This window comes from Herpailurus yagouaroundi, unplaced genomic scaffold (genome assembly GCF_014898765.1).
Source record: "Herpailurus yagouaroundi ecotype Mexico unplaced genomic scaffold, PumYag 66015, whole genome shotgun sequence".
NCBI lineage: Eukaryota > Metazoa > Chordata > Mammalia > Carnivora > Felidae > Herpailurus > Herpailurus yagouaroundi.
This window is the reverse complement of record NW_024419091.1, coordinates 1-11,125: the sequence shown is the minus strand read 5'-3', so window position 1 is coordinate 11,125 and position 11,125 is coordinate 1. Positions and strand designations below refer to the sequence as shown.

The window sequence follows — 11,125 nt, the reverse complement described above, 5'->3', positions numbered from 1 at the left end:
GGGTGCATTTTGCTAAAATGTGACAGTGCTGTATATTCTGTAAATGGCTGCTGTCGAATTCTCTTTCTGTTAAGAGTCTATTCATGCGGGTTTTCAGTCGGTCGGATGTCTGATTCTTGATTTCGGCTCAGGTCATGATCCTCTCTCTGTCCCTTTCTTGTGTATGCTCTCTCTCTCAAAATAAATACATATTTTTTTTTTTTTTAAAGAAGAGTCTATTCATGCATCCTGACCTGAATATTTTACTCTATGTTTCCATTTCTTTGTGTTCTTCTTCAGTTTCCTTTCTAAGCTTTCTATAGTTTTCAGCATAAAGATCTTTTACATCTTTGCTCAGGTTTATTCCTAGGTATTTTATAGTTCTCGATGCAATTGTAAATGTGATCAATTTCTTCATTTTTCTTTCTGTTGCTTCATTATGGGTGTATAGAAATGCAACCAATTTCTGTACATTGATTTTGTATCCTGCAACTTTGCTGAATTCATGTATCAGTTCTAGCAGCTCTTTGGTGGAGTCTTTCAGGTTTTCCATGTAAAGTATCATGTCATTTTCGAAAAGTGAAAGTTTGACTTCTTCATTGCCAAGTGGGATGCCTTTTATTTCACTTTGTTGTCAGATTGCTGATGCTAGGACTTCCAACACTATGTTAAACAACACTGGTGAGAGTGGACATCCCCATTGTGTTCCTGATCTCAGGGGAAAACTCTCAGTTTTTCCCCATTGAGGATGATATTAGCTGTGGGCTTTTCATATATGGCTTTTATGATGTTAAAGTATGTTCCTTCTATCCCAACCTTCTTGAGGGTTTTTATTGGGAAAGGATGCTGAATTTTGTCAAATGCTTTTTCTGCATCTATTGACAGAATCATATGGTTCTTATCTTTTCTTTTATTAATGTGATGTATCACATTGATTGATTTGTGAATATTGAACCAGCCCTGCAACCCAGGAATGAATCCCACTTGATCATGGTGAATAATTCTTTTAACATACTGTTGAATTTGACTTACTAGTATCTTGTTGAGAATTTTTGCATCCACATTCATCAGGGATACTGGCCTGTAGTCTCCTTTTTAGTGGGATCTCTTTCCGGTTTGGGAATCAATGTAATGCTGGCTTCAGAGAGTAAGTCCAGAAGCTTTCCTTCCATTTCTATTTTTTGGAACAGCTTAAGAAGGATAGGTATTAACTCTGCTTTAAGTGTCTGGTAGAATTCCCCTGGAAAGCCATTTGGCCCAGGACTCTTATTTGTTGGGAGATTTTTGATAACTTATTCAATTTCTTCACTGGTTATGGGTCTGTTGACATTTTCTATTTCTTCCCATTTGAGTTTTGGTAGTGTGTGGGTGTCTAGGAATTTGTCCATTTCTTCCAGGTTGTCCAGTTTGTTGGCATATAATTTCTCATAGTGTTCTCTAATTGTATTTCTCTGGTGTAGGTTGTGATCTCCTCTTTCATTCATGATATTATCAGGGTTCTCTCTTTTCTTTTTGAGAAGTCTGGCTAGGGGTTTTTCAATTTTGTTTATTTTTTCAAAAAGCCAGCTCTTAAATTCATTCATCTGTTCTACTGTTTGTGGTGTTTTTTTTTTTTTTTATTCTACTTTGTTTATTTCCGCTCTAATCTCTATTATTTCTCTTCTTCTGCTGGCTTTGAGATCTCTTTGCTTTTCTGCTTCTGGTTCCTTTAGATTTGTGGTTAGGTTTTGTATTTGGGATTTTTCTTGCTTCTCGAGGTAGGCCTGAATTGCGATGTATTTTCCCCTTAGTACTGCCTTTGCTGCATCCCAAAGGGTTTGGACTGTTGTGTTTTCAATTTCATTTGCTTCCATATATTTTTAAATTGCTTCTTTAATTGCCTGGTTGACCCAATCATTCTTTAGTAGGATGTTCTTGCATTTGGAGGCTTTCCAAAAAAATTTTTTGTGGTTGATTTCAAGTTTTATAGCATTGTGATCTCAAAATATGCATGGGATGATCTCAACTCTTTTATATTTATTGACAGCTGTTTTGTTACCCAGTATGTGATCTATCTTGGAGAATGTTCCATGTGCTCTCGAGAAGAACGTGTATTCTGCTGCTTTTGAATGAAAAGTTCTGAATATATCTGTCAAGTCCATCTGGTCCAGTGTATAATTCAAAGCCATTGTTTCTTTATTGATTTTCTGCCTAGATGATCTGTCCATTGTTGTAAGTGGAGTATTAAAGTCTCCTGCAAATACTGTATTCTTCTCAATAAGATCGCTTATGTGTGTGATTGGTTTGTATATTTGGGTGCCTTCAAGTTGGGAGCATAAACATTTACAATTATCTCTTCTTGATGGATAGGCCCCGTAATTATGATATAATGCCCTTCTTCATCTCTTGTTACAGTCTTTAGTTTAAAATTTGTTTTGTCTGATATAAGTATGGCTACTCCAGCTTTCTTTTGACTTCCACTAGCACGATAGATGGTTCTCCGTCACCTCGCTTTCAATCTGAAGGTGTCCTCAGGTCTCAAATGAGTCTCTGGTAGACAGCATATAGATGGATCTTGTTTTTTATCCATTCTGATACCCTATGTTTTTTGATCGGAGCATTTAGCCTATTTATATTCAGAGTTATTATAGAAAGATACGGATTTAGTGCCATTGTGATATCTGTAGGTTTCATGCTTGTGGTGATGTCTCTGGTCCTTTGTGGTCTTTGCTGCTTTCCATTCACAGAGTCCCCCTTAGGATCTTCTGCAGGGCTGGTTTAGTGGTCATGAACTCCTTCAGTTTTTGTCTTTCTGGGAAAGCCTTTATCTCTCCTTCTATTCTGAATGACAGCCTTGCTGGATAAAGGACTCTTGGCTGCATATTTTTCCTATTCATCACATTGAATATTTCCTGCCACTCCCTTCTTGCTAACTACCCTTATGTGTCTACCTTGTAGGCTAAGGCCCGTTTGTCCCTAGCTGCTTTCAGAATTCTCTCTTTATCTTTGTATTTTGCCAGTTTCACTCTAATATGCCGTGGAGAAGAATTATTCTTGTTAAATCTGAAGGGAGTTCTCTATGCTTCCTGGATTTGGAAGTCTGCCTCCTTCCCCTTCATATATATATAAGAATTGACCAAGAATCAAATCAGAAAATTGAAACCACTGGACCGATATCTGATGGTGTCTTGGAACCAGTGGCTGCACTGGTCTGGAGGAGGGGCCGTCTGGTTTGGTCCCACGGAGGGGTGTGGTTTGGTGTAGGTGGGTCCCGCCTCCACTGTGGGCCCACTGTGGATTCCCTGAAGCCCCACCATGTTGGTCATCAGGCAAAAAATAGCAACACCCCAGTCTCTCCACCCTCCCCACCAGGTGTCCCAAACCACTCTGTTCAGGCTGTCCTCCCACTAGCATGAGTGGGCCAGTTTGTTTCCCTCCACACTCTTCTGTGCCTCCCAGGCACTGGGCCAGCGGCCATTAGCTTACCACAAATGGCAGTAGGTAGAACTCATGGAAATGCTGAACCCTGGCCCCACCTGGGACCTAGGGAATCAGAATCTGCATTTCAAAAAGACTTACTACACACGAAATTGAAGCGCAGTCCCATGGGGTCCTACACCGGGAATTCTCCAATAATGAACATCGATTACAAATGGAAGGGGTGTTTTCCTGGGAGCCTTTTCAGGTGGCGCTGGGTGACCAGTTGACCATTTTCCCAAACACCATAACTGTCATCTAAACAATGGTGGTTTCCAGATTCTCACTGAAGCCACCAGCCCTAAGCACCAGGATGGCGGAGCTCTTGCTTGATTTCCATAGATCGGCACAAGGCTTGCCACGGCCACAGAAAATGGTTCAAGTTTTTAAAAGCTGCGTAAGGGAGATAAATGATGCTAACGTAAGTAGCTTATGCGAACATCAGTTTTACTACCCAGCTGCACATGTTCTTGGGGTAGCAAGTCAGGAGTCAGAGTGGGGAACTTTCTCCACGGGATCTATACTTGTGGTGATTTGTTTACCTTCAGGTACGGAACTGAGAGGGAAGGAAGATGTTATTGACCACAGACCCCAGTATTGGATTTCTCCCATATTTAAGCAACAAGGGGCAGAGTTAAGCCCTTTTAGAATGGTAATTTCACAGAAGGAAAGCAGAAAAGACCGAGTTAATACTGGATACAACATGAAATTAAAAACGGCTTCTGGGAATCACCGCAGTGGTGGAGCCTGTGAACAATGACAAAGTTGGAAGGACTTTGGGACTGTCAATGCCCGGGAAGGCCACAGGAGGGCAGCAGTGCCCCATCATGGAAAGGCTGACGGCTTCAGTTTAGTGCAACCTTTTTATTTTTATTTTTATTTTTATTTTTCATGTTTATTTACTGTTAAGAATGAGAAAGAGCGTGAGCAGGAGATGGGCAGAGAGAAGGAGACACAATCCAAAGCAGGCTCCAAGCTCCAAGCTGTCAGCACAGAGCCTGACATGGGGCTCAAACTCACGGAACATGAGATCATGACCTGAGCCAAAGTGGGACGCCTAACAGACTGAGCCACCCAGGCGCCCCATAGTGTAACCTTTTCTGAAATGAATCTGGAAAAGATGAAAGCAACCATGCGTAAGGGGGAGGAAATGCATGGACACTCAATTTTTACATCTTTCTGGAAGTCAGTAGACTATGTTAAAATCCTGCTCTTAAGTAAAAATATGCAAATTTGTAAAAGATCTAAGAAAGTGCATTCTTGGTTAAAATTAAATTTAACTGTCAGACATTATTAAGATTTCAAATACCAGAGCAGTTGTTTCTTTAAAGCTAGAGTATTCTGTAACAATGCAAATTCCGATTTGTGTCCATCCTCTCTCTCTTCAGCATTGTTTGAGAAGACTTTTGGTAGTCACCTTTTCACCTTAAAAGCTCCCCTGGTTACCAAAAACAAACAAACAAACAAAAAAAAAAAACAAAAACCAAAAAACAACAAAAAAAACTTCCTTGTATATTTTATACCAATTTAAAAAATATGCTACACTCTCAATCTAAAGCCATATACAATTTAGTAAGTTATTTTCTATATTTATAAACAACCTAACATTCATCCAGAGCTGTTATCAGAAAGATTGCCTCTGTTTTTTTCAAACCACAAAAAGTCTTGTTTTGTTAACCAGGCAATAACATTTTAAGTTTCAAACTGTATTGTGATGTAATATGCTCAATTAAAACAAACAGCATTTTGTAAATATAAGCCTTTATGTCCTGTTTTTATTAGTTTATGTGTAGGAATGGGCTATGGAGCTTGAGAATCACTAATGCAGAGGTTCTAAACCATAGCTGCATTATTAGAATCGCTTGAGAAACTTAGAAAAAATAGCAATGCCAAAGCATTGTCCCAGATCAATGACATGAGAAACTTTCATGGGGGGTGGGACCCAGGCATCAGCAAAACTCCCCAGGCAATTCCAACGTGCAGCCATGATACTAAAAATACTGAGGTCGGATCTCAGACATGTAGCAATCTGATTTAATTCGAATCTGCAAAAAAGACCAAGAAAACTTTTTGTGTAAACAAAAGCAAACCCTGTTATTACACAAATCAAACTTTCTACTTTCATCACTGGGGCTTGGGTTTGTAAGCACTTAATCATACCCACGCACTGACGTGATGTGGAAGGTACATCTGCCACCAGATACAGGCATATAGACACCCGGTTAACTCAAGGTTCGGTGACATCACAAAGGCTCTAAGAGCTGGGCAAGTCGGGAGAAGCTTCACGGAATGGGCAGTAGGAGCTGAGCCTTGGGGAAGATGTCCAGGACCCGGCCAGCACAAGAAGTGCTACAGGCGACAGTGAACCAGGAACACAGCCCAGCACGTGGGGCAGACGGTCCGCTCGACGGACAATAGGTTCTTTGAAGAAATGGAGAAGTCTTCGGAAGACAAGTTGGGATTTAATTGTAGAAAGCTTCAGGGTGCCTGCGAGAAACCTTGCACTTGACGCTGTGCGCCTGGTACTGAACACCCCTGAGCAGGAGAGGCCCAGGACGGGCTAGGCGAGGAGCCTGGACACACTCAAGGCTCTGCAATGTGAGGGGCTGCCGTGGAACGCGTAGAGAAGTCGGGCCAAGTACAAGCATGCTCTGCTCTGAGCTAAAACACACTGGAAATGAACGCATCGTCACAAATGAAAATTCTCCCATCTTGGATTTTATTTTTCACAACACTTGAAGATCCCATTTTCAAAATATGAACAATAAAGACCCCCCCGCTCCCCACGGGACTTCTCATTTCACTGCAAATACATTCTTTCGGTTTTAGCAACCTTTCACATATGCTGCTTTCCACGTCATTAGAGAAACTTTTCATTTTATCCCATATATATAAATGTATATAATGGCATATATAATTGCCATTATTTGAAAAACAAAATTTATATTTACATGTCGAGAGCAATTTTGTATAAATATACAAAATACAACAAATTTGAAGCAGAAACTAGTATAAAAGTCTGTTTTGGAAAAACAACGTAACAATAACATAACAATTTTTTTGGAAAACAGCATAACAATCTTTGGTTGCCAAAGAGTCAACTGGGCTTGTTAAAAATCAACAGTACAGCCATCTCTCGTTTCTGAGCAAGTGCTACATCCCTGAAAAGTATATGAAAATTGGGTATAGTAAAACTTCACCTTCGTACTTAATTCAAAATTCCTGTTTCTTTCTGCTCGAGCGTATCTTCCCAAAGTACCTCACCGATCCCTCAGGGAGGGGACACTTACAGTGCATCATAAACATGCTTTATCCATAAAACAATACTTGTAAAACATGATTCCCAATCATGTCCTCAAGGCAGCGTTTCTTTGGCCTAACTTATGCTACTAACTATAAAAGTGCAAAACAAAATTTGCAAAACCGTACTCTGAATGTGAGCGGCCGTCCCTCCTCTCTGCCCAGTGGTTTGTTTGAAAGAGACCCTGCCTGATGTGAGGACTCAGCGAGGTCACGGTCTGTTCCACCCCAGCATCCGGTGCTAGCACAGCTGTTTGCTTTTTTTGGTTCCTTTGTTCCACCGACAACAGATACTGCTTCCTTTCCTGAAATGCATGGCTTAATTTTTACTGTGCGTTTAGCAGATATGGTAAGATGCACATAAAAACTAAGATTCCGGGGGCACCTGCGTGTCCCTTAAGCTCAGGTCACGATCTTGCGGTTTGTGGGTTCAAGCCCTGTGTCAGCCTCTCTGCTTTCAGCAAGGAGCCTATTTTGGATTCTCTGTCCCCCTCTCTCTGCCCCTTCCCAGTTCATTCTCTCTCTCTCTCTCTCTCTCAAAAGTAAGTAACAGTAAAAAAACAAAAACAAAAACAACTAAGATTCTGATACAACCTGAGGTTATTGGATGGAGATGTTCCTGCCAAACTCACTACTCTTTTTTTTTTGGGGGGGGGGGACAGAGAGAGACAGAGCATGAACGGGGGAGGGGCAGAGAGAGAGGGAGACACAGAATCGGAAACAGGCTCCAGGCTCCGAGCCATCAGCCCAGAGCCCGACGCGGGGCTCGAACTCACAGACCCGAGATCGTGACCTGGCCGAAGTCGGACGCTTAACCGACTGCGCCACCCAGGCGCCCCTAAAACTCACTACTCTTATATGACATTGTTTAAAGTAAGACGTGTCCTTATTCAAGTACGGGGAGAAAATCACCCATTGCTGGAATTTAGAGTGGAATCTAACTTTCTTAAAGAGCGAAATCCTCTTCGAGAAGACTACAGGCCACAGGTTCACTCTGTGCCCCCGCCCAGCACTGCTACGAGTGTGAGAGCTCTCTAACGTGCAGAAGTTTCTGACTGATTCTGAATTCCTAACTGGTTTCTCACTGTTATTGTTGTTTGAAAAAGTGAAGAACAAAGGCCATAAACTTTATAGCTCCCATCGGTCACCAAGATATTATAAATAGCTAGAAAGTATATAGAATTCTACCCTATTTACTTTGAGTATTTCTCAATAATATTCTTAGTTCAGGAAGTCAAACTTGTTCACATTCCCAGTTTTCAGTGTTCTTGTTTCTAATGTTTAAGGGCTGAGGTAGAATATATATATTTGTAAATGCATTTAACACCCAACCATATATAAAACACATTTTAGAGTTGTTGAAAGAATGAATCTTAAGACTTGGCATTACTCTGTGAACAAAAGAGACTTTAAAATAACTTTTATTTTTTTTAACATTTATTTAGTTTTGAGACAGGGAGAGACAGAGCACGAACAGGGGAGGGTCAGACAGAGGGAGACACAGAATCTGAAACAGGCTCCAGGCTCTGAGCTGTCAGCACAGAGCCCGACGCGGGGCTCGAACTCACGGACCGCGAGATCGTGACCTGAGCCGATGTCGGCCGCTTAACCGACTGAGCCACCCGGGCGCCCCTAAAATAACTTTCTTTACAAATGCAATGTAATTTATTTTGGACGATAGTTCCCTAGATATGGAGATTTAGTTTAAAAATTGTTTCCCCATCTAAATACTCCCAGGGGTAATGTACAGAGTTGCCTTATAAATACAAGTGTTATTTAAGGGAAAACAGGCCAGATGTTCATACCCAAATGCATACACCATTCAAAGCAGCATCAAAGGGTGGTGATTACACTCAAACCACATTGAAATGTCAGCCTTATGGCTTAATGGTTGCATCGTGAGAGTACAAGCACTAGAGAACAGCTTCTGTAGATCTTAAGATTTTAATTGTATCAAAAGATAAAGTGATGCCCTCATTCGTAGAAACCACTTGGTACATCTGCTCTGCCTCAGTGGTTGATCTATTCCAGTAAGTGGTATATTCACCTCTAACCTCTGTTTCACTAAAAGGCAAGGTATGCAGATAGCATAATTTAGTACAGGAATTAAATCCAGAGGCCTAGTAGGAAAATGGACAACTAAAAACATAGATTTGTAGTAGCAAGAGACCCTGATCTAGGAAATAAATGATTCTTTTCAAAATAATTTCACATGTCGGGGTGCCTGGGTGGCTCAGTAGGTTAAGCGTCAGACTTCGGTTCAGGTTATGATCTCAAGATTCGTGAATTTGAACCCCACGTTAAGCTCTGTGCTGACAGCTCGGAGCCTGGAGCCTGCTTCAGATTCTGTGTCTCCCTCTCTGCCCCTTCTCTGCTCATGCTTTGTCTCTCCATCTCTCTCAAAGATAAACATAAAAAAAAGAACTGTCTCTTTACTTGTTACTGTACTGCTGACCAGCAGGGCCTGGTTATCAAGGGACACAGTGTGAGTTGCAGCCACAAAAGCTGTGGTGCCAGACGTGTACATGAGGTCTTTTCTCAGAGACTCTGACAATCTGGGGCAGGATAGGCGAGTTCAAGGATGGTGCCTGCCCACCAGTCTCCCCAGTTTCGGGCCGGGGGGATTGCCTTGGGCTCACCGACATGTGTTTAATTAGAAGCCCGTTCCTCAGGCCATAGCTATGCAGATAAGCTAAAAGGCGAGTCACAGAAAGACCGGGATGATTTCAGTTGGCCACCTCTGTGCTGTGTCCTGGGTAGGGTGGCCAGTTAACAACTGTTCCTCCATTTATTTCAGTCCTACGTGACCTGCCAACATAAGCCCTGAGGGCCACCAGACAGGTGCACAAGCTCCTTTTCGGGAGGTACTGGCGATGTGGAGCACGGCAGAGGGAGCGTGAAAGGTCGCTCCGGCCCTCCAAGGTCTGTGGAGAGGACTGCGGCCAGACTTGGGTCTGTCACCTCAGGCCTCAGCTACACAGATAAGCTAATAGGCCTCTTTCCCAGAAAGACTGGGGGTGCATTTCAGACTGCTGTGTCTGTGCTGTACCCTGGAGGGTTGGCCAAAGAAAACCACATGAGCACTTTAAGAACGGTTTCTCGGTTGGCTGTAGCCTTGTGGACCTAGGCTCCACTGGCTTTCAGAGCCAGATGTTTTGTGGACCCATCTCTGGGGTGCAGGTCTTAAAAGCTGGGGTGCCAGACGTGGGGTTCAAACATTTGGCCTCCCAGGAAGAAGCTCAGAGTTGTGAGCTTCCATCTAACTGTGGGTTGCCACACCGGGGGAGGAGTTTATGGTGAGACACTATCTCCTACTCATTTTTGTTGTGGGTTTGTGTTTGTTTGTCTTCTTTTTCTTTTTCAAGTAGGCTCCACACCCAATGTGGGGCTTGAACTCATGACCCTGAGACCAAGAGTCACATGCTCCGCTGACTGAGCCAGCGAGGCACCCCTTGATGTGGTTTTGTATCCATCCAACGTAGATTTAGTTTTCAGATCTCCTTCAGAGAGAAACTGTTCTGAACGTGGCTATAGACGTCGTGTGTTGGACAGGAGGTGAGTTCAGGGGATCCTCTCACGTTGCCATCTTGAACCAGAGGCTCAGCTTACAAGACCCATTACTTGGTAGCTAAAGAGATTTCAATTAATACTTTGAAGGAACCAGCATTTTGATGCAGAGAATTTAAACAAAAAAGGAAAGTGAGGAGCAAAAAGCTATCTTGTCTTGCTTTCGCCACAAAACTTTTTGAGACTTGTAAGAATATTCTACTGACAATATTTCTGACTCACGCTATGTGTATGTGCAATTTAAAAAAATGTATGCTACTGATTGACAAATCAAATATGCATATCAAGTGTCCTACAAATATAAGATTGAAGATTCAAGTGGAGGCATTGTGATTTAAAAAAGATAACCAATAACATAAAAGAGTTTGAGCTCGTTATGTGTAGAGAATGTATTTTTATTACATGCCCTAAACCAGATGACTAGTATAAAGGCAAAATATATCATAAACCCATGAATACCAAAGGTCTTAAAATTATTAGGTTTGCTGTGAAAGTCATTTCCAAAACTACAAGGAAAGAAAATTATTGAAAATCAATAAAAATCAAATTTCAAAGTACCTAATCTTAGTCTATGCTCCAGGATTTATTCTAAGTCTTTCACTAAATTGAAAAGTATTTCATTAAAATTTAAGTTTGATGTTTAAAAACCCTATTCTCCCTAGAAGATACGTACTTATACACTTTTTTTTCTATTATAAGTCCCTCCCCCACATTTTTCATTTTTATAGATGAAAACAAAAATAAGGGTAATGAGGTGCCTTCTAAATCTTACCCCTCAGTAATGTTAAGTTTATCCCCAACAGTTTTACTGCAACCTAGTAAA

The 11,125-nt window shown here is 41.6% G+C and overlaps 1 long non-coding RNA gene across 1 annotated transcript; it reads left to right on the top strand.

The window, feature by feature from the left end:
• The first annotated feature begins 4,481 nt into the window (after nt 1–4,481).
• LOC121024569 (uncharacterized) lies at nt 4,482–6,463 on the top strand. The gene is made up of 2 exons (XR_005787748.1): nt 4,482–4,523; nt 5,013–6,463. It is a non-coding gene; the product is annotated as an uncharacterized LOC121024569 (long non-coding RNA).
• The last annotated feature ends 4,662 nt before the right edge of the window (nt 6,464–11,125 follow it).